The sequence below is a fragment of the Rattus rattus genome, chromosome 2, assembly GCF_011064425.1.
Source record: "Rattus rattus isolate New Zealand chromosome 2, Rrattus_CSIRO_v1, whole genome shotgun sequence".
In the NCBI taxonomy this organism is placed as follows: Eukaryota; Metazoa; Chordata; class Mammalia; order Rodentia; family Muridae; genus Rattus; species Rattus rattus.
Genome location: NC_046155.1, coordinates 46,513,264 through 46,537,359, shown reverse-complemented (window position 1 = coordinate 46,537,359; position 24,096 = coordinate 46,513,264). Strand labels below are relative to the sequence as shown.

Here is a 24,096-nt window from a genome sequence, read left to right as displayed (position 1 = left end):
ATGAATTTTTAGTCAGGAGGTTTCATCTAAAAAGAGACTGGATTGATTTTGACCTTTTAATGCCCAGCCCCTGCCACTCTTGAAAGTAGAAGGTTTAGGATGACTGCAGTGGGCGGAAGTGAGTGCCTTTGTTTAAGTGCGGTGTTCCTTACAGCTCCCAGCACTTCAGAGCTACCCTTCTTACCTCATCTTTTCATCTGTCTGGTCCTGTATGCGTTTGACATTCCATTTTGAATTAGATGGGAGAACCATTTTCTGTGGTGATTAGTCTTTGATTCAATTCCAGGAGTGAAGCAGAAGAGCACGGCTGACAGAACTGACCGCCCTCACCACACCCGGTGAGGACAGAGTAGAGCCTGAACAATGGATGGCTCGGTTGTCTGAGTTTACCTTCCAGCCTATGGCACAACTCAGGGAAATGTGAAGCCCTTTGCTTTGTAGTTCAGAATTCCAAACTTACATTTGTTTGTTTGTTTTGAGACAAGGTTCCCATTCTGCTCCCCGCCAGCAGCTGAGTTGTTCTTGCTCTCAGTCTAAGCTGGTCTTGAGCTTCTGGCAATCCTCCTGCCTCTGTCTCCCAGATGTAGCAGTTATCAGAGTGGCCCACCACAGCTGGCTGGCCCTTATCACCTTTTTTGATCGTAGGGTTTCTAGAACAAGTTTTGTTGCACTTCATGAGAGCAGTGTATTACTTGGTCTGGACTCCAAAAGTAAGAGAAAAGTAATTTTCTGAGACTTTGGAGGATATCCCTGGCTTTGTGCCACGGCTGTCCTGTCTCCTTACCATTCACCAAAAAACCCGAGCTAAAAACAACGCTGGGGCCTTTCAGGCTCCAGAGGACTTGGATGCTAGAAGACACTAGCCCCAGTGAGGAATTACTGCCTGGTGGTCATTGTATAGTGCTTGAGTGTGGTTGTCCTTCTTCTGGCCGGTTTTCAAGATGGCTGTCATTCCTGGCTACCAATAAGCAAAGGCATACATTCTTTCCAACATGTAATTTCTCTTAGTTCCACGAGACTCTTGTCATGTTTTACATCCAGAACGAGGCTAAGTGGACTTCAGAGAATGTTGGTCAGTATCAGAGGTCAGGTTTATAAATTCCAGGTCGTAGGACGAAGAGAGGTGATGGTTGTGAATCGTGGCCCTCCCTTACTTACTGTCTGAGAGTGACAGCATCTGCTCTCCTGGTGGTGGAAGGCTCACTTGGTGCACGTGGCTGTGCTGTTCATTCTGCTTCTGGATAAGGAGATTCCCCGTCATCAGTGTTTTGTTTTGTTTTGTTTTTTAATATCTGTGAGGTATGCATGTGCACCCCTTGCAATGGTTCCTGGTACCATTGTAGGCCAAAGTGGGGTCAGATTCCCTGGAACTGGAGTTACAAGACAGTGGTGAGCCACCATGGGGTGGCTGGAATCGAACCTGGGTCCTCTGGGAGAGCAGCCAGTGCCCTTGACCACTGAGCCATCCATCCAGCCCCATTGTCACCATTTTTCTTCAGATGGGACGGGGCTTCGCATCCACAACAGACAGCATGAGTTGAACTTGAAGACCTCAGGAAACCATGGACCACACCGTGCACAGGCTTCTAGGCTGCTGCATGGCAGAGGGCAGAGCCAGCCTGGCCTGTGGCACAGCCTACGTGTGGGACTGCCGAAAGTGTAACATAGTCAAAGTTTCCTCTGCACTCGAGTTCCAGTCTCACTTCAGCCACGCTTCTCAAGACTGCTAGCATCGTCTGGTGTTCTGGTCGGCCTTCTACCTTTCTATTCCTTTCCATGCTCAACAAAAGTTGCTCCCAAAGACACAGATGGGCACAGAACAGAAGAAAGGTGAAGCAGACAGCTTAAAACCCAGCTAATGAGCAAGCGGACAAACAGACAAACAGACAGTGCTCTTGACAAGGGCAGGGCGGGCTGCATTTGGCACTTTATCAATAGCTTACCTAGACTCCTCCCCTCATGTCTTCTGCCTCCCATTCTAGACATCCCACTCTAGCCCAGGGGTTTGACTTTAGTAGTTTTAACGCAGGCCTGTCCTGTGGGAGTTATCTTGGCGGCACCTTCACAGCGCCTTCTAGCTCCCCAGAGCTCCTGATGGAGTACCTCACTGTGCCAGGACTGTGTCTTCCTCTTCCTCAGGCTCTCTGAGTCTGGGTCAGTCAGCCCCTTCTAAAACGGTCTCTGTGGCACCTGACAGGCTGACCACTCTCCTCGGCTTCAATTCTCAGACTCCTGCTCTTCCCCACGAGCTGTTTTTTTTACATAGTAGGTCTTCCAGGGTCAGCTAGAGCTTTAGTAAAGTTGTCTTGCTGAGAGAGCTGTTATTTTGTCTTTTTTTTTCCGGAGCTGAGGACCGAACCCAGGGCCCTGGGCTTGCTAGGCAAGCGCTCTACCACTGAGCTAAATCCCCAACCCCTTGCTGAGAGATCTGAATTCATGTCACAGATCTTTGTAGCCATGCGACCTTGAACGTATCACTGCTATTCAATAAACTTCATTCATCTGTAAAACTGTCCATGTGGGTCATCTCTAAACCTGGCTGGTAATTAGAATAGCCTTACAACTTAATGTCATATCCTCAGGGCAGTTTAGTAGTCCAGGCTAGCTCCAAATGCATCTTGTAGTAGGATGACCTTGAACTTCTGATCCTCCTGCTTCTAAAGTGCTGGAGTCATGGGGGTGCGTCCCTGCCACCAGTTTATGCAGTTGGGGACCCAAGGCCTCGTGCAGGCTGAGCAAACATTCTACCAACACAGCTACACTCCCGGCCCCCCTTAAAGAAAATTTAAGCATAACACACAAGTAATGGGTTTCGTTATGGTGTTTATTTGGATGTGTATGTGTATATACATGTGGGTATGCTGTACCATGGCACATCTGTGGATGTTGAAGGACAACTTTCAGAAGCTGGTGTATCCTCCCCCCTTATTAAGGCAGGGTCTCTCTCTTCTTTTTGCTACCATATTGCTTAAGTCAGAGTCCACAAGCTTCTGGGCAATTTTCCTGTCTCTCCCATCTCCCTGTAAGAGTGCTGGGATTACAGGTTGTGTGTGTGTGTGTGTGTGTGTGTGTGTGTGTGTGTGTGTGTGTGTGTGTGTACGCATATGCATGTTCATGTGTGTTTTAGACAGAGTCTCATCATGTTATTCTGGTTAATCCAGAACTCACTATGTAGACCGGGCTGGCCACAAACTGATCTGGTCAGAGATCTTGTTTCTGACTGAGTACTGGGATTAAAAGTGTGGTCCAGCCACATCCAGTCCAGCCACATCCAGCCTTTAATGTGGTTCCAGGGATTGAACCTGGGTTTTCAGACTTGCGAGCCTAGCACCTTACCCACTAAGCCATCTCCATGGCCTTTCCTTGTGATACTTTAATGCATGTATGTCATTGTGCGTGGTTCTTATTGATCCAGTTGGTGGTACCATTAAGACTCAGATGTTACTTCCTCCGTGAAGCCTTCCTTGGTATCTACAATGTAAAATGTTCTGTCCCACCTGCGAACTCTCCTCTCCCCCTCCCTCTTCCATCTATACAACCTTTGCAGAGCTAACATGACTCATGATTGCATATCATCTGCTGTGATTACTCTAACACGAATTAAGGGCTCCTGTGCCCTTCTACGTCTATAGCCCTCTCTCCACATGCATCACACTGTTAAATGTTTAATAAAAAAAGTACAGCTGCTTGGGCACATCTTTGGCCTGACAACAAGAACGAGATCCAGAAAGGAAATAAAAATCGATCAATTTGACTTCATCAAAATTAAAAGCCTTTTGCTCTCTATAAAAGGCTTTGTTAGAAAAATTAAGACAAGCAGTAGACTGGGAGGGAGTATTTACAGGTCACAGGAAGGGCTGCGTATCTAGGATTAATAAGGAGCTCGTCAAACAGCAGGGAGAAAACGTGCTCCACATACAGAGTGGAGAAAGTCCTGAGCAGATATTTTTCTTATGGAAGGGAATATTCTAGTGGCCAGTGGGTGTGGAAATAGGTTCTCCATCGCCAGCCTTGAGGGAAATGCAAAGGAAACCAAGAATGATGTCTAGATCCGTGCCTACCACAGCGGCTAGAGTGCAGAGCATTCAGAACGGGTGGGACCCCAAAGTGGTACAGCACATACAAATGTGTCTACAGATGTTCACAACAGCTGTATTTATAATAGGCCAACACAGAAACAGCCTGTGATACAAGGTTCCCACAGATGACTAGATACCCAAATTTCAGCACAGCCGTACACATTGCCCAGGACTGAAAAGAATGTACTGTTGCTACACCTGACAACCCGGGGCGAGTCAGGCCCATGCCTATGATTCCATCAGTCAGAGACTGAGAAAGATCTTGAGTTCAAGGCCAGCCTGGCTACAAGGCAGGTCCCAGGTTTCTGTGGACTGTATGTTGATACCCTATTTCAGAAACAATCTAAGAAAAACTTGAGTGAACTACAAGGGCATTTTGTTGAGTGGGAAAAAAAATCTTAAAATAGTATATATTTTGATATTCCATTGCCATTATGGTTAATGATTGACAGGGTTAGGGCTCAGCAGGGTTGTAGTGTTAGGTAATGTGAGGGAGTGTTTCTGTATGTGATGGAATAGTTCTGTTACTTAAAAAGAGTATACATGGTAATGAGGGAGGGAGGAAGGGAGGGAGGGAGACAGTCAGAGAGAGAGAGAGAGAGAGAGAGAGAGAGAGAGAGAGAGAGAGAGAGAGCGCTAGCTCTCCAAATAAGGTCTACAGTTGAGTTAGTATACTGCTGTTTTCCTGCATTTGATGGTGTACTGTAGTTATGTAACTTTTCATAAGCAATACGTGGCAACTTTCTCTGCTATTTTTGTAACATTTTGTGAGCCTTAAACTATTTCAAAGTAAGACATATATAAATATAGGAAAATGTTCTCATAAGGTAGATGTTGGAGTATTTAGGGTTTGAGTCATAGAGTTTATGTCACTTCAAATGTTTGGCAAAAATAGTATATACATAAACACACATGCACTCATGCATGTACACATACACACGTGCATGCACACCCATGCCTACATTTGTGTGCACATATGCACATAGAGGAGGTAAAGAAGTAACACAAGGGCTGGAGAGATGGCTCAGAGGTTAAGAGCATTGACTGATTTTCCAGTGGCCCCCAGTTCAAATCCCAGCAACCACATGGTGGCTCACAACTGTCTGTCATGGGATCCGATGCCCTCTTCTGGTGTGTCTGGAGATAGCTACAGTGTACTTATATACAATAAATAAATCTTTAAAAAAAGAAGTAACAAAAGTTAATGGTCGGTGTATTTGGTGCAGGGTACATATGTGTTTATTGTGTTAAAGCTAACTTGCATCTTTTCCCAGGGTTTAATTTATTTTTCAAGGTAAATTCAGAAAATTATTAGCATATAAATAGATGGGCAGGAGGAAAAAGTTCTGGCGTTCATGTTGGTCCCTCCTGCTGACTCGAGCCAAGGCTGAGACCTGGCTGTCTCTGCCAGGTCATGTAATGGTTGCTGCTAACCCGACTCTACTGAACTGGACTGCTATTGTGTGCATGAGGTGTTTGCCAGTGGATCGAGCTGCCACTGTCTGCTGACCTGTGACCTGAACTGCTGATTTCCACAACACAGAAGGGAACTGCTCCAAAGAACCTTTCTAAATGAGTCCACTCCCCCCCCGCCCCCCAAATCCTTTCTTTTTCACTACCTCTGGTGGGTGGTGGGTTACAAGGGAGGTTAAAACATTTAAGAACCATCATTAAAAATAAGATTTTAAAAAAAATTAAGGGGGCTGGAGAGATGGCTCAGTGGTTAAGAGCACCGACTGTTCTTCCTGAGGTCCTGAGTTCAAATCCCAGCAACCACATGGTGGCTCACAACCATCTGTAATAAGATCTGATGCCCTCTTCTGGTGTGTCTGAAGACAGCTACAGTGTACTCCTATACAATAAATAAAGCTTTAAAAAAATTAAAGTTACATATACATGCTTTCATTTGTTGATTCTCTTATTGGTCTTCAGTGGTGTCTCTAGGTTTTTTTGTTTTTGTTTTCCTTTAAGAACACTCTAGTTGGGGTTGGGGATTTAGCTCAGCGGTAGAGCGCTTGCCTAGAGAGCGCAAGGCCCTGGGTTCTGTCCCCAGCTCCTAAAAAAAGAAAAAGAAAAAAAGAAAAAAAGGAACACTCTAGTTGTGAGAGTCGTTTGGATAATTCACTTGATGGTTATAGTTCATGACGAATTTGTGTTTATACAGTTGTTTGATGTGTAGCCTTTCCACATACATAATTATTAGATGCCTTATTTATAGGGTATTTGAGACTTCTTGCTAGACATTTTTTTTTTTTTAGATAGAAATATTTGTGTGTATTTAGACTGCATGCTTGCCTAGTGCCCATGGAGGCCAGAAGAGGGCGTTGGATCCCCTGGAATTGGATTTATGGACAGTTGTGAGCTGCCTTGTGGCTGCTGGGAATTGAACCTGGATCCTCTGGAAGAGCAGTCAGTGCTCCTAACCACTGAGCCATCTTTCCAAGCCCCTAGCCATTATTAATTAAAAGTAAGATAAAACGTAAGTGTTTGTGTTCATACTTCAGCAGTATCTTTTTTTTTTTTTTTAATTCTTTTTTTTCGGAGCTGGGGACCGAACCCAGGGCCTTGCGCTTGCTAGGCAAGTGCTCTACCACTGAGCTAAATCCCCAACCCCAGCAGTATCTTAATTATGGATTCTGTTGCTGTGCTAAAACAAACGACCAGAAGCAACCTCAGTCCACCACTGAGGGAAGTCAGGGCAGGAACTCACAGAGGCCATGGAGGGGAGCTCCCTACTAGCTTGCTTCTCCTGGCTTGCTCAGCCTTTCTAACCAGGACCCTCCTCCCTAGAGATGGCACAGTACCCACAGTGGGCTGGGCCCTCCCACATCCATCATTAACCAAGAAAATGCCCTATAGGCTTCCCTACAGACCAGTCTGGTGGGAAATTTTCTTAATTGAGGGTCCTTCGTCCAAAATATCTGTAGCCTGTGTCCAGGTGACATAAAACTAGCCCACACAGGCAGTTTTTTTGGTGCTTACACATATCTGCATTCACACGCGCTCATGCTTGTTCGCTTGCGCGCGCGCATCTCCTTGCGCTCGCTCTCTCTCTCTCTCTCTCTCTCTCTCTCTCTCTCTCTCCTCCTCCCTCCTCCCTCTCTCTCCCCTCTCCCCCTCTTCCTCTCCCCTCTTTCCCTCATGTTTAGGATTTTCTCTTTATCTACTTCTAAGTTAGGCTGCACCTGAGTGTCTGAGCCCTAGGATGAGGGGGACGCATGCGTGGGTCAGCCTCTCTTCAGTACCTCGGACAGCTCCGGACCTCTCCGAGGGAGGCAGTTTCCCTTTTCCTCAGTTCTCTCCCCAACCTCTTCTCTCTTCCTGCCCCTCCCTCCTCTCCTGATGGATTTACACATTTGATTGCCATCTCTGTGGTGGGTGCCTGGTGTTTAGACGTCACAGAGTTGGAATCAGAGTGAATTGGAAAGATTCCTTGCTGATTCTTAGTGAAAGATTTCCTGTTGTGATGGCTCAGGATTATGAATTGGTTAATGGGGAAGGAACAAAGGGTCCAAGGACTGATCCATCTGTCCTCACATTTTCCTGCACTTACAAGTTTGTTGTTGCCAGAAGAGAAAAATCTTTCAGGATGAATACAGATAGTCTGAGAGGTTTAAAAAATAAAGAGGAGGAGGAGGAAGAGGAGGAAGAAGAGGAGGAGGAGGGGGAGGAGGAAGAGGAGGAGGAAGAGGAGGAAGAAGAGGAGGAGGAAGAAGGGGAAGAGGAGGAGGAGGAGGAGGAGAGGAGGAGGAGGAGGAGGAGGAGGAGGAGGAGGAGGAGACGACTCCATTAAGGCTGGAGAGGGACTGGCAGCGTAGATCTGGGGAGGGTGGAACTTTGGAGGCAGATTGAGGAGTTTTACACATTCATGCCAGAGTTCCCTGACCACACAGTTAAAAGATACACCTAACACTTTTAAGTTATTATTTACATGACTAGGTGTGGGTCAGGCTGGCCTAAAATTCACCAAGAAGTGAAATTACAATTCTGTGTTTTGTTTCTTGAAAATTTTTCCTTTTCTTTGCTTTTCTTAATATTTTTTAAAAAATTTATTTTATGCATGTGAGTACACTGTGGCTGTCTTCAGAAACACCAGAAGAGGGCATCGGATCCCATTACAGATGGTCGTGAGCCACCATGTGGTTGCTGGGATTTGAACTCAGGACCTCTGGAAGAGCAGTCAGTGCTCTTAACCGCTGAGCCATCTCTCCAGCCTTGTACTTTGTTTTTGTCTGTCTCTTTCTCTTCCCTGTTGCCATCCCCCATGTCTCATGCCTCCCACACTGGTTCCCTTCTTTCTGTCAGTCTTCCTTCTGCTTTCTTGTCACATACATTCCATTGTCTCGTTTTCTCCTCTTAAGATCTCTTTCTTCTCCCAGTTCCCTTTCTGTCTTTATGATGCACACATATTAATTTTAAAATTAGGTTCTGCATATAAGTAAAGATGGTTCCTCCTTCCTTCCTTTCTTCATGCCAACATGTGTGCATGTCTGTATATGTGCATGTACCTGAGGTTAGAGGGAGTCCTGGAGCTGTGGTAGGTGCTGGGAATTGAGCTTGGGTCCTCTGCAAGAGCAATACATGTTCTTAGCTACTGAGCCATCTCTCCAGCTCCAAAGGTGGTATGTTCTTTCTGAGTCTGGCTTGCTTTGCTCAACATAATCGTTCCCAGTTATGTCATTCTCCTGCCTATTCATAATTTGATTTTTCTTCATGGATGACTAAAGCTCTATTGTGGACCACATTTTCTTTATGCGTCCATCCGTTAGGGAGCATCTAGGTTGGCTCCATTTCCTAGCAGTGCAGCTCTCTGTGCTGATCTTACTTCAGACCACAGTGGTAGAATGAAGTAGTATAGAGTTCTGTGGTAGAACAGGGACTGAGACAAAGTATCAAGATTACCACGATGGGGGACGCCTTAGCAGTTCAGAGTACTCCCTGTTCTTGTAGAGGATGGGAATTTGATTCCCAGCACCCATGTCAGGAGGCTCACAGCCACTGTGGCTTCAGCTCTGGGGAGGCCAGTGACCTTTTCTGGACTCCTGGCATTGGCATTTATACCCACAGACTGACACACACATAGGTAAAAACTAGTAAATACATTTTGAGATGGAGTTTCATTGTGTAACCCTGGCTGGCCTGGTACTTGCTATGTAGACTAGGCTGGGCTCGAACTTACAGGGAGATCTGCTTACCTATGCCTCAAAAATAGGTAATTCTTAAAAAGATTATTAACCTCTCACTTGTCAGTGTCCAGCCTTCTTGTTCTTCAGCTCTGCCTTTCAGGGTCTTGTGTGTCCCAGAGCTATGACAGGTCACCAAGCTGCTTCCGATACATGATTTCTTCCTGTTCTCCAGTCCCTAGGGGAGCTCAGATTTTAGAATATTTCAAGATGGTGCCTGGCCCACTGCCCTCTAAATAACACAGGGTGACAAATGGGACTTATTTCCACCTCTGACTGTGTGCCATAGAAATTCTTGCTCCACCAAACGCACAACTGGGTTTGAGGCCTGTGAGGGCTTGTGCTTTCCCTGGGTAAAGGACTTTCTCTCATTTCTTGGCTCACATGGAGAGCCTGTCTTCTTCAGAAGCCAAAAAACATGTTTTCAAGAAATAATTTATGGGGCTGGAGAGATGGCTCAGCGGTTAAGAGCACCCGACTGCTCTTCCAGAGGTCCTGAGTTCAATTCCTAGCAACCACATGGTGGCTCACAACCATCTGTAATGAGATCTGATGCCCTCTTCTGGTGTGTCTGAAGACAGTGACAGTGTACTTATAATAAATAAATAAATCTTTAAAAAAAAGAAATAATTTATGAAATGTTTTACATTTGTTTTTAATCATAAGAGCTTTATTGTCCTCAATTTTCCAATTAATAAACCAAGAACTTTGGTGTCATATCCAATATCTAGAAAATGGTGGATCTGAGTCTTAAATTTTTCTAAAATTTAGAAAAATTTCTTCCAAACACTATATTCTTAGTTGGGACCTTTTTCTTGGGTGTGTTAAAGTTGGCAGATTAACTGCCAGTCAGTGGCGTTGGTTACACCCACAGTGCTGTGTGGATAGCACCACTGCTTCTAAAGCTTCTCCATCACTGCAGACAGAAGCCCTTTACCCACCAAGCAGTGCTCTGCATTCTCTGCTCCCACTCCCTGGAATGTGCATTGCAGCCTGCACTTAAATATTCCGAGTGTCCCTTCTGTAGTCGCGTGTGTAGAGTCACACATCTGTCTCTGTGTCTGGCTCTTCACTGCAATGTCAGGACCTCTGTTGCTGTGACAAAACACACAGCCAAGGTGACTTACAAAGGAAACATGTAATTTGGCTTACAATTTCGGAGGCTTAGCGTCCATGACGGTGGAGCAGGGCGTGGTGACAGGAACACACACCTCGATCCAGAAGCAGGGGACAGAGAGAAGGGCAGGGAAGGACAGCTGGGCATGGGGCAAGTCTCTTGAAACTTCAGAACCTACCCCAGTGACACCTGCTAGTCCTTCCGAACCATCCCACCAGGTATTCACGGACGGGAGCCCGCTGGGGCCATTCTCGTCAAACAACCTCAGGAGCCGTCCCTTTTTCTTTGGGATCTAATAGTCTCGAGAGTGTAATAGTCACTGGCAGCCATACATGGCGAGAGACAGGAAGCAAAACTATTTCAGGTTTCAGAATATCTCCCAACAGTAGGTCGTTGTCTCTGAGATTTGGCCATCTCGTCAGCAACAACTTTCTGTGTGGTGGTCGCCTTCTGTGTGACCTGGCACCAGGGACCAGCAGCTTCATGCCTTTTCAAAAAGCAAACTCAGACTTCAGCTAAGGCTCCATTTCTGTCATAAGATAGGCTGTCTTTTCTATCTTTGTACCCAATGAACAACCTGCAAAGATTTTGGTTCTATTTTCTGATCAACTCTTGTTAATATCCAGTCATTTCATGTCACTTACCCCCAAAGCTGACTGTATGTGTGTGTTATTTAGCTGGCCCCTTTTAGCTGTTCTGGCTGAAGTCATTTGTTGTTGAGCATGGCCACTTATGTAAAGAACTGCCACTTTGAGGAAAGCTCATGGAAGGCAGTGCATGTACAGTAGACAGTGGCTGATGTCACCCTGCACCAGGCAGTGCATGTATAGTAGACAGTGGCCAATGTCACCCGTGCACTAGGCAGTGTGCAGACAGTAAACAGTGGCTGATGTCACCCTGCACCAGGCAGTGCATGTATAGTAGACAGTGGCCAATGTCACCCGTGCACTAGGCAGTGTGCAGACAGTAGACAGTGGCTGACGTCTCCTGAGCACCAGCTGCCCTGTGCCGTCGTCTAGCTGTTTGCTGTTCTTTGACCCTATGACCTACACCTGCTTCTAAGGCTTTAAAATCAGGGAGCAAAGACACGGAGTCTGAGCTGATAAGTCTTACAGAGGCATTTCTACATATATTTTTAGATTATACAAATCATTGCCATATGGTCTTGCATAGTTTGAAGTTACTTGGAATATGCTCAGCTTACAAGAAGTTGCCTACTGAGTTTCTGGATAGGAGTGTTTCTCTAAGACTGAACGTCTGTTTTCAGTCCTCTTGCCAAGTCTGCAGTAACAGGAAGACATTCCGGTACACTGAGGCATTAGCAAGTCAAATTCAAACACACACATGCACTTGTACACAAAAGTGCACACCTAAACGTATGTTCACAACACACACACAATCTCAGTAGAAAAGCCACTACTTTGTCCAACAATTATAAAAAAAATTCACCACCTCTTAAGTTCTAAACTGACTCAAGAAGAAATAGAAAAATCTAAATATATCTATACTAGGCAACTCTAGTTTCATCAAAATCAAGAACTTCAGAAAAAAATATCAGGGAACATATTATTTTTTTGTTAGTAAATTCTATAAATGCTTAAAAAGGAAAATTAACAGGATTTTAAGACTCTTGGAAAAGAAACAGAAGAGGAATATGTTCGTTCTCATTACATGAGACTAGTATTCAGTCAGTCATCCAAATCCAGAAGATAACTCAGACCAACACCCATTCTGCACACAGATGCAAAACTCTTCATTACTGTGCAAGCTAAAAACCAAGCATCGGACAGGAGAATTATTGTGCCGTGAAACAAATGAGAGTTAGCCTGTTAGCTGTGCTTTCCTCCAACGTGTGACACGCCATGCTAACAAAAGACACAGACCATAACGGTCATTTCAGTAGACAGCAGAACAGACGGTTTTACAGAATCTAGCACTTTTTCATACCGAAGAAAGTCTTGGATATGCTTCTCTGACGTGTAAAGGGTATCTACAGAAGGAAAAGAAACCGTACATCCATAAAGTCTCAGGAATCCTGCGAGCAGCCTGGGCCGAGGCACCATGGGCAGCGATGCAGAGACAGGAGAGGAGCACACAGAAGGCAGGGGGGATCAGTTATCGGTGCTAAGCATCGTTTCGTGTCTGGCACTGAGGAGACCACACTATTGCCCATGACACAGCCTTGCTGTGGCAGCTGCTCCCTTCAACCCCTGGGTGAGCTCAGCACTAGCTCACAGCCAAGACTGAACCTCGGGCTTCTACAGAGAGAGAGCATGTCCCATAACCTTAGTGGAAGTGTCTTTCCGTAGAATGGAACGTGCCAACAGGCTCTGGATGGGGACTTGGAATCACTGCCACATCTCTTCATGTTGGCAACCTTCTGTTGTAGCGGAAGCTTTCATCAAACTGCAGTGTCCATTTTCTATTTATGATCTAATGGCCAGTCTGGCTACTACGGATTTATTTTTTATTTTTTTTTTTGTGCTGGCCTCACTTTCTACCTAGAAACAAATATGACTCAGTACTTGAGGCTGGCTGTTTTGTATGTTGGTATACAATCCTCCTTAAGCTTCATTGACACCAAATACAGCAGGCACCTGTGACCAACTTCCTGGCTTTTTTTAAGACAGAGGCTCATGATGTGCTAGTTGGCCTAGAACTCATATGCCAGCCTGACTTTGAACTGAGAGCTCTGTCTGCCTTCCTTTCAAGTGTTGAGGTAGAAGGCCTCCTTGTGGCCTTGCCGTCTTGATGACTGTGGGGGAAATGGAGAGGACATTCTGGTTTTTCAGTAATGGCTCCTCCACTGAAATGAACAGCTGACAAGTGGTTGTGGTCACTGTGAAGATCATCCCCTGGACAGCTGCCATTATTATAGGTGCCGTGTAAGGCATGCATCACACCACCACACTGACTTAGATCATCTGGGCTGCATTTCTTGATGTTCTTTGTGGTAATGGTGGTTTCTGCGCCCACCTTTGACTGCACTTGTGAGACTGAGGTCTGGAGCTGACTCTGGACCTAGGTGGACCTGAAAGTTCCACAGTGAGTTCGAAACCAGTCACTGTGCTTCCGTTCTGATCTAACAGACTCTATTAATCGTCGTTATTGCAAGATGTGTGTTTCCCTTGTTTTAGGGACAGTGGTCGAGAAACAGCCTGGGACCTCTGCAGCCCTTAAGCAGAAGAGCTACAGCAGGAAGCCAGTTGCCTTCTCAAAAGAGCTTCGATGAGCAATCAAGAATGATCTCATCCCATCCACACACTCCGTTGAGTTCCTGCAGTGGAATCAGAACAGTTTCCGAGTGTCTATCTGGGCTCAAGCAGAACTGGACACAGGATTTGTGCTCTACTCCTACAAGATGAAATCCATACCTGACACTGCTTACGTGACCAGGAGCAGAGCCTGAATAGCCTGAGACTGGGTCAAACTGGCACTACTGGTCTTCAAAGAAAAAAGTGGTGAAGAGACTCAGAGTAAGTATTCTATTTACCTCAGAGATCAGGCGCCTTACTCAGCCATCATCAGGCTTCCTCCTGCATGGGAACTCAGCCAGACAGCATGGATGGACAGATGAGACAGACATGGAGAAACACAGAGGAGGGAGGCAGACAGCAAGCACAGCTCTTAGTGGGAGGAGGCAGAAGGTGTGAGGCCTAGAGGGCTGGAAGACCTGAGCAAGGCCTCCTAAACTCAGCAGTGCTCATGAGAACCCACAGACACTGGAACCTTGGCAAGCCGGGGCCATGAGGGCTCGCTGGGTCCTCTGCATGTGTGTTCACAAACTCCCAGCTTAGTATTTATGGGACTCTGAGTGTAGAGAGCACAAAGGGGCTTTCTGGCGCCAGTGTCTGCTCAGTGGGCTCTCCCTTTTGTCAATTTGTCTTGTCAATTTTACATGATGGTTCTGTTTATTTCATTATATTTTGTTGGCTGCCTCTAGAGGTTTTCTAATGGGAGACAGAAAAGGAGTGAGTGAGGATGTTTTTGTTTTTTTTTTTTTTCCTTTTCTTTTTTTCGGAGCTGGGGACCGAACCCAGGGCCTTGCGTTTGCTAGGCAAGCGCTCTACCACTGAGCTAAATCCCCAACCGAGTGAGTGAGGATGAAAGAAGGAAAAGAAATAGTAATCAGGGTTATTGGAAGAAGAAAAACATCCATTTAAATAAAAGGAGGTGGAGATTTTGTGGTGGGTATAAGCCAGAAGAAAAAAGTCTGCGTTTTACACCGTCATGGTGGCTTGGAAAGTAAAGGAGGATCAGGAGGTCAAGTCCGGCCTCGGCTTCATAGTCAGCTTGAAGCCATCCTGGGCTACATAAACCCTATCTCAGTAAATGAAAAGGCTGCTTTTCTGTCACTTCTGTAACTGGATACAAGGCGAGTCCGACTGGAACAGATTTGCAGAGTGCAGCATTTATCCCCGAGTTGCCCCACCTGCCAGTAGTCCTGAGTCTGAGGCACGGAGGCCACTGCTTCAGGCCAGGGCTATGAAATGGGGTCCTTCTGCAGCCTGGAGGTGGAGCAGTAGGGTAAGTTGTGGGGGAATGTGGGAAAAATAAATGTCATGGAATCTCAGTAGAGAGGAGACAGACATTCCTCACCTCTCATTCGAGAGTCTTCATTTCCTAAATAACATAACTGACAGGAGATGGGCAAAGAAAGCCCTCTGGCAGGAGGAGGGATTAATGCCTGGTAAGCAGTGGGGTGAAGATGGTAATGTCAGGTAGAGTTCTAGCTGAAAGCCCTTCAGTCGTCCATCCAACCCTAGACCCGTGGCACTGTGTGTGAAGGTGTCTGTGGGGCCCAGCACAGAACATTACGGAACCCAGGGCAGGAAGGCCCCTGTGCAGGGGTAGGCTTATTTTGGGAGGGGGGCTTTCTTTTCCTTTTTCTCCTTCTTTCCTTTCTTCTTCCTCCTTTTCTCCCCCAGCCCAGCTTCACCCCACCTCCCGCTCCCACACACAGGGTCTTATGTGGGCTGGTCTCAAACTCATAACGGAGCTGAGGCTGGCCTTGAGCTGTAGCCCCCACGTCCAGCACTGGGCTTCCAGTCTTCACCACATTGGATTCAGGGGAGTCAGCAGCAGCTGCAGTGCAGCTTGAGAGACTCAGTTCCACGTGCCTCTCACCAGGCGCATAGACCCACAGACACGTTCTTCAGTGAACAGAAATGTGTGTACTCTCCGTCCTCGAAGCACTTGGAAGTGAAACTCGTCTTTGGTGTGAGGAACCAGGTATGTTAGACAACTCAAGGCCAGGAGAAAACGGTACCAGACTCTGCGAGGCTTCCCAGTGTGGTCAAGTTGGTTGTATTTTAAGATTTGTTCCAACTTGAGACCCTCGTTCCATTTCTTCCTTGTTGCTGCTTCTCACACTTTATTGGTGTCTACAAAATGCTCAGTGTTCTGTAGTGAATACTTAGTGATTTATAGTGTTTCTCACATACATTCTTTCTCCTTTTTAATTTTCGAGACAGCGTTTGTATAGCCTGAGCTGGCATTGAACTCCCAATCTTCCTGTCCCCACCTTCTGACTGCTGCGGTTACAGGTGTGCGCCTGTCCAAACAGCACACATATTTATTTGATTATTTTTAAATATTTATTTTAAAATATTTAAAAATATTTTTAAAATATTTATTTTATTTCACATGTATGAGCATTTTGTCTCTGTGTGAGTGCCTGATGCTGGAGAAGGCAGGAAGAGGGGCTTGGATCCCCTGAAATCTGAGTTAAGGATGGTTGTGAGCCCCATGTGCTGTAGCTGAACCCAGGTCCTCTGTAAGGGCAACAAGTCCTTATGACCGCTGAGCCATTTCTCTAGACCACAGAAATTTTTTAAAGAATTAGAATACTTATTCCTCCTCTAGGTGGTTGTGCTTAATGACTTGGAGCTTTTAAAGCATTTCCTGGAAATGTGGGCAGTCTGGGCCTGATTCAAAGGCCTATCTTTCAGTTTCTTCATTAAGAACGACCTTGTACATCACTCTTCAAGCTCAGGGGTTTTGAATTCTTTCTCAATTACAGGCAGGTTCTCCCAGCCCTGAGCTTTGACTTGTTCTCTGCACCTGTCCTTAGACATAAAGCTTAGACCTCCACCCCACTCCTCCCCTGTCCTTAGACATAGCTTAGACCTCCACCCCACTCCTCCCCTGTCCTTAGACATAGCTTAGACCTCCACCCCACTCCTCCCCTGTCCTTAGATATAGCTTAGACCTCCACCCCACTCCTCCCCTGTCCCTAGACATAGCTTAGGCCTCCACCCCACTCCTCCCCAGCTGTGTGGTCTGGAGCAAGTCACTTAGCCTTTTTGAGGCTTCTGTTTTCCCAGCTACACATTGAGATAGTATCAAATTTGCAGTAGACCTGCATTAAAATGGTCATGAAAAGTTTTCGGGGGGTTGGTCTGGTGCTGCTATGTATTCAAATGTAAATACCTATACCCCAAGAACCTTGTTACTCCAGGATGATTCTCACCATGCTTTTGTTGTTGCTGCACCCCTCCCCAAGTTATCACACTGATTAGGTATGATGCCCAGCCTGGGCGAGACACAGCAAGGGTTCCTGGGCTTGGGGTCTGAGGTAGGGACCATGAGGAGACAGGACAGAAGTCACCAGGAGGTTGGTGGAGTGGAGTACACAGTCCACCAGGGCCAGCATGATGGGCAGGATCGGCCCAGTCAGAACATGGAAGTGATATCTCGGGGATCACCACAGGGAACAGAGGGCTGACATCTGCCCAGCTGTGGTGCTTTTAAGCTTATTGTAAATTTGAAGGTTTCTGTGTCTTTATCTGAAAACAATATGTCTGAAGTGGGGTAGAAAACCCTAATAGATATTTAAAGACAACAAGGGGGTCTAGCAACTCCAGAATAATAATTACCACAACAAAACATAATCGAGGGCAAGTACCCAGCCCTGAGTCTAGCCCTTATTAAGCACTCAAAAAGTATGGCTTTTAAGAATATACGTAGGTCAGCTCAGGCTCTGAAAACTGCTTTAACAGTTTTTTAAAAATGGAAATTAGGGTACACACAAAAAAAAAAAACAGGGAAGTTATATATTAAAAAGCCTGTAGGGGGGCTGGAGAGATGGCTCAGTGGTTAAGAGCACCCGACTGCTCTTCCACAGGTCCTGAGTTCAATTCCCAGCAACCACATGGTGGCTCACAACCATCTGTAAAGAGATCCGATGCCCTCTTCTGGTGTATCTGAAGACAGCTACAGTGTACTTATATATAATAAATGAATAAATCTTTAAAAAAAAAAAAAAGCCTGTAGGGGTTGGGGATTTAGCTCAGTGGTAGAGCACTTGCCTAGCAAGCACAAGGCCCTGGGTTCTGTCCCCAGCTCTGAAAAAAAGAAAAGAAAAAAAAAAACCTGTATAGTTTAGGAATAACTCATACAAGCAACTAACCCAATAATGGAGACATTAAAGTTTCGTCAGATTCTGACTGATGAGGGCCAGGGTTATTTTAGAAGAGTCAGGATCTGAACAGGTTTTTTTGCTGAAGATTTAAAGTACGGATGTATACCACCTACAAAGTTCAAAGACATAAGCTGCATAAAGCAGGCTGGCTCTTGGCTGGGACTCAGCCTGGGGCTGTTTGGGGACAAGGAGTTAAGGGTTTTCTCGGAGTTACCCAGTGATCCCTGAGAAAACACTTGGTGGCCAGTCCCTGTGCAGTTGGTGAGTGTACCACTAGGGGGCAGTATGGACCAACCGCTTGCTCTTTGCCCAACTTGGGTTTTGAGCCAAGAGCTTAATTTTTGGGACACTTTGAATAGAGGTTTCAGTGACTGGTCAATGGCAAGCACAGCCTGAGTGGTGAGTGTCAGGACCTGGCGCTCGGGAGGTGAAGTGTATTCCTCAAGCTTTTACAAAATCTATTTGTTTATTGAATTTTTGAGATCTCACTATGTAGCACTTGATTGGCCTACGACTTGCCAACCAGATGGCATTGAACTCAGAGATCCGCCTGCTTCTGTGTCTTGAGTGCTGGGATTAAAGGTGTGAGACACCATACCCCACTCTCTTTTTAAAGTATTGATGTGTTTGTTTGTGTGTGTCTGGTGTGTGTGCGTGCACACGCTTGGCCCACAAGCTTCTGGGAATTCTCCTGTCCATTTTTCTGTAGAAATGCTAGGGTGCACTGTAAGGCATGTGGGGCCTTGTGACCAGACAGGCATGAGAAGTGGTAAGGTTGAGTGGACTCAAATCCCAGGAATCTCAAAATCGAGAATGGCAGGAGTGGAGCCTCCTGCTCCTGCAGCCTCTACCTGCTCTGGACCGGTAACCACAACACCCCACTGAGGAAGATGGTACTCTGTCATCTGGCATAAAAAACCTGAGGCACTCCATGTTAATGAGGTATCTGGATAAGCCCTAGGGGGTTCAGCCAATTCGCTTCCCTGGACGTTCCTTCTGCAAAAGATATTTAATCCCCGCTTCACCCTGAGTGAAGTGTATGCACCTTATATCCACCATCAAACCGTATGAACAGGCGGGATGCTGCCTTCATTAAGGCTCACATGAAGGCCTCATGAAGAACCTCCCTCACCTCTGAGGTCTCCTCTCAGGTCTCCCCCGTTCATCTCTCACCCAGAATCAGACTGGCTCTGCCTTCCTGGCTCTGCCTTCCCCTTCATGTCCAGTGCATGGGCGTCCTGAGGGGAAGCCTGGACAGGGACCTGTTCCCCGACTCCCAGCAGTATGCTGGTGGTGCCAGGTATACAAGAGACTGGGAACATCAGCCTTGGTCCACCAGTCTGGACTAAGGACTTTGTTCTGCCTCCCCTGAGCTGCATGCCAGCTGACCCAGGCACCCCAGTGGTGAGGCAGGATGCAGTTGGGCAATACACGCTACTGCAACTGGCTTTACAGTAGGTTCTGGTACCTAAATATAGGACCTCAGGCTTGTTCTGCAACTCTACCCACGAGGCCATCTCCCCATCCTGGAAGATGTTTTTTTAAAAAAAAAAACAAAACTCACAAACGTTTTTTTACTTCTCCTTCTTTTAACATCTCTTTAATTCAAGCCCAGGAGTGAGGCAGGCATTATTATTCTCATTTAACAAATAATTTATCACCGGGTATCTAATTGTTCCACCCTGCCGCCTGGTGTCTCTGATGTGATCTGAGTTTAGCTGTTTAATGTAACACATGTAACAACTGGTAAAGTGTAACAAAGGAAGGGTCATGGGCCTTGGCACTGGCTGACTTGGAGATCATATGGCTCAGCTACTTGGCTAGTTGAGTCCACTAGGCCCCAACAGTGACTATACCTTACCTTAGCCATCTGTAAAGGCCCTTCACCAATGAATGGCAGGTTTCCATCTAGGGCTATGCAGAGAAATGCTCACCTCTCCCCTTTCTGCAGGAGCAGCCAAGCAGATCATGAACCTGAGAGCCCAGCAGTTGGTCATGGCCTCTGGGACAGGGGGCAAGGAGGCAGATGGGAGGGGAGTGCCCGGGCACCCTGCCACAGCTGCACCTTTAGTTAATATTTATTCTTTCTTCTTTTGCCTGGAGACTGGGGGAGCCCAATTACAGATAGCAAAGAAAATCCCAGAGGCTAGGAGAAGCTGGGTCCTGTCAGGGGTGACCCTGGCCGGCCTTTACAACAGGCAGTGCCCCCACCTGGTTCTGTGCAGGTCTTTTGTGTGGTTGTTAGAGACCTTGGTATTTATCTGCTCAGCAGAGTTGTCTCCTAGGAGTGCAGGAGGGTGCTGCTGGGTAATGGATGCAGAACCAGACTTATCTCTCCGCACAGTGGCTTTCCCTTGGGGAGACCTCAGGTCTCTCCTGGGTGTGGCACCCCTTTTCATTAAAACTGCCCTGTCTTTCTAAAACCCATTTTGTTAGTGTCTTCATTCCCAGAGGAGGCTTGTAAATTGAGTTCCACGTTCCTCAGCGATAAAGAGCTGACTGGCATTTCTGCCAACTCACTGTTCTTCCTCTCACCGAGCCCGGCTTCAGAGTCCTTAACCACACGATCTCTGGACCCTGGACCAGCTGAATTTGGAATGTAGCTCCTCAGTCCCAGGGCACAGCCACTGCTGGGTCCTGCGAATCTGTATTTGGAGAGTCGGACTGACTCTCGCGGAGGCTGGAGCTTAAGGACTGTTTGTTCAAGCAAGAACACAGCATTTCCTGACCTACCCGAGCAGTCGAATTGTAGAGGCTTTCCCTACTTGGGCCTTTTCCTCAACCTTCTGAAGACAGAATTTACCAGACATTATTTTCTGATTCCTGAGGACCATTTATTTCAGATTCTTGGTTATTATTTTTTTTTTTAAAGCATGATGATGTCATGTTACAATCCGTCCTGACCTGTAATTGGCTGCGTGCCCCACCGTGACCTCAAACACAGGCCAGTCCCCTGCTCTAGCTTTTTGCACGTAGAGGCTGTTGAACCACCAGACTTGAGTGAGTCACTTCAGAATTCCTGACCTTCTAACTGTGATGATGTGACTGCCACCTCAGTCAGGCACACCCCGGATCTCGTCATGACACTGGAGTTCAGAAATGCCAACCTTCCTGTTCCTGGCCAGAACTTCCCGCCTTGAGCTTGCTTCCTTCCTCAATACCCAAACCTGTTCTCGACTGGTTGCCTGCATCTCATCCCGAAAATAAATAGCCTTGGGCTTTGGAGCTGGCTCAATTGGTAAAATGCTTGCACAGGGCCTGAGTTCAATCCCCAGAACCTATTTAAAAGTTTTTGGGTGTGATAGTGCTCTCTCGCAATCCCAGCATTGGAGAGGTGAGACAGCAGATCCTGGGGCTTTCTAGTCTAACTGATGAGCTCTCAGAAAGACTCAGCCTCAAGGAGGCAGATGGGCGCTCCTGAGGGATGACACCTGAGGTTGTGTCCGCCTCCACATGGATGTGCATACCGTGCACCTTCATACAGAAACATGCATACATATATCTGTGGGGTTTTTTTTAAAGGCAGTAATGCCCCTTCTTTCCACCTCCTCCCATCTGAGCACACGCCCTGGGCTGGGGACCTTAGTACCTCCCCATCATCATCTCCTTTCTTTCCCTCTTCCTTTGTCCTTTCTGACTTTTTTTCTGCTACCTAAAACAATCAGGCCTCTCATCCCAGCAAGGCGTACTCCCATGGCCATGAGCCGATCTTGTAAGCTTCTCCCACACGAGAGTCCATCAAGAGAAGGCCATGCCCGTGCAGTAACTCCTGAGGCAGTTGAGAGCTGCCTGACATGGCTGCTGAGATCCAAACTCAACATCCTTCGGAAGAGCAGCGGGGCCTCTTAACTGCTGAGCCATCTCTCCAACACCGAAATTACATTTTAAATTGGGTTATTGGATCTTAGGTTTCCTAATGATTTTTTTTTTTTTTTTCTTTTTTTTTTTTTGGAGCTGGGGACTGAACCCAGGGGCCTTGTGTTTGCTAGGCAAGCGCTCTACCACTGAGAGTCAAATCCCCAACCCCTCTCCTTATGATTTTTCATGTTCCTGCAGTCTGGTTAACCACCTAACCCCCTTGCCCCCAACCCCACCCTCTCCTCCTTAAACATCTCTCTACCCCTTCTACTGGCCATCCTTTCTCCCTCAACAGCTTTCTTCTGGTTTTCTGGCTTCTGTCAAAATGAAATGCAAAAAACTAAAAAATCAAAGCTAGGCTCTGCATATGAGGACAACATGCAGCATTTGCCTGTCTGGGCTTGGGTTACCTCAGTTGGTATCCATTTTTTCAGTTCTCTCAGTTACCTACAAATCTCATAATTCCTTTTTTTTTCCAGCTGAATAAAATCCCATGTGTGTGTGTGTGTGTGTGTGTGTGTGTGTGTGTGTCTGTGTGTATGTCTGTGTATGTGTTGTATTTGTATGTGTGTGTTGTTTGTGTTTGTGTACACACCACACACACACACACACACACACACACACACGTACTTCGTTCTCATTATCCAGTCCATTTTCTAGCTATGGAGAGCAGAGCAGCCATGAGTATGGACGAGCATCTCTGTGGTAGAATATGGAGTCCTTTGGATGCTGTCACGGGTAGTCACATGTTTCCCCTGCTTGGTTTGGCTGGAGAGGACCCTGCTTTTTCCTCTGTCGTGTTATCACGGATGCTTCTTCTTGATTTGGAAGGCATTGTACTCCTCCTGGTCTCGGTCATAGCCATCTCTTTGCCCCCCCCCCCCCAGCTCCAGCAGAGCAGCAGACCCAGCCTTGAAATCAAGGTTTTTCCTCCAGTAAAGTGGGTGGGGTAACTCCAGGCCTAGTTGCAGGGAGTTTAAAGGATTATGGGAAATGGGCTTCTTTTACTGTTTGTTTTTTGTTGTTGTTTTTTTGAGACGGGTCTCATGCAGCCCAGGCTGGCCTCAGTAGCCCAGGCTGGCCTCAGTCTCACTAAATAAGTGAAGCCAGTCTTGAATTTTCTCCTGCTATCACCTCCCAAGTGCTAGATCATGACTCACCATTCCCCACCCAGGAAATGGACCTTCTGTGGTAGAGGTGACAGCCTTGCCCTAAGTACCATCTGGGGTAGAGAACTGGTGCCCCGGGTCCAGTCCTCAGAAGGAGTGGAGTCATCTTGAGAGGGCTGGCAAGAAGACAGGGGAAGGAGAACTGTGGAGCTTAGAGCAGTCCTTGCCCTTGAAAGCAGCGTTGTCCAGGAGCTACTGCTGCTTGTTCCGCCTGTGTGGACATGAATGGTCTCCTTCCACACTAAGCTCTTGGGCCCCCATCTCAAGCCTGAGTCACCTTGCCCGGGATGCCCCGGTTCCCAGGGGGGAGGCCTTTTCCACTGAGAGGTCTGTGGAAGAAACTGAAACAATAGGACCTGTTCATGGGGACAAGGAGAACCTTGGATTGCACCAGAGTCGTCTTGTCCAGAGTTACATCCCCATCTTCTAGGGAGGTCCTGTGGGTGCCAGGGGAGAGAGAAGAGTCTCCAGAGACTGGGTCCTCACCTCTAAGGTCTTGAGATTGGAAACACTAGACGTGAGTTGGTGCTCTTATGCGTACAGAACACCAAAGGGGGCCAGGAATTAACAGGCAGTGAAAAACTCACCACGCCTGGAACACCCAGTTCAAAGTTTTCGGTGCACTGCAAGGACAATCCAGAACAACAATCTGCTTTATTCAGTTTGATTATTATGGTATTTTACTGTGTACATGCATGTGTCTGTCTGTACGATAATATGCGTGTGTGTGTGTGTGTGTGTGTGTGTGTGTGTGTGTGGTGCATTTTAAACAGTTTCTGGTGAACAGACAGAACTGTATAATAGGCTCCACCAGTGCAGGAACACAACCACTGATTTCATTTGATTAAAAACTAAGTAAACTCTGCCCCAGTGTTACTTGCTCCCCTGTGCCCTGCGGGTTACCTTCCCTCGGTCATGCATGTTTCTTTCGTGACACAGAACATATCCTTTTCTACAAGTGTTTCTTTGTTATCTCAGTCAGGCAGAGCAAGAAACAATTTATTGCTTTCTCTCTCTGGGACCATTCTTGTTACATTTTTAAGGTTAGTCAGCTGAGACTGTGCGGAAACTGTCTTTAAAGCAAACAGAAAGGGGGTTGGGAATTTAGCTCAGTAAGGCCCTGGGTTGGGTCTCAGCTCCGAAAAAAAAAAAAAGAAAAAAAAAAAAAAGCAAACAGAAAGAACTACCATAAAACAAACAATACTCCTTCCCTGCCTGTGCTGATGTAGGCCATGGTGGTGTAGTTTGTTCAGTGATAGTGTGTGAC

At 46.6% G+C, this 24,096-nt stretch overlaps 1 protein-coding gene across 1 annotated transcript in view; it reads left to right on the top strand.

Annotated features, from left to right (window-relative positions):
- The window catches only part of Nt5c2 (5'-nucleotidase, cytosolic II), a 179,613-nt gene that overhangs the window by 872 nt on the left and 154,645 nt on the right, over window positions 1-24,096 (top strand). The window lies entirely within an intron of this gene.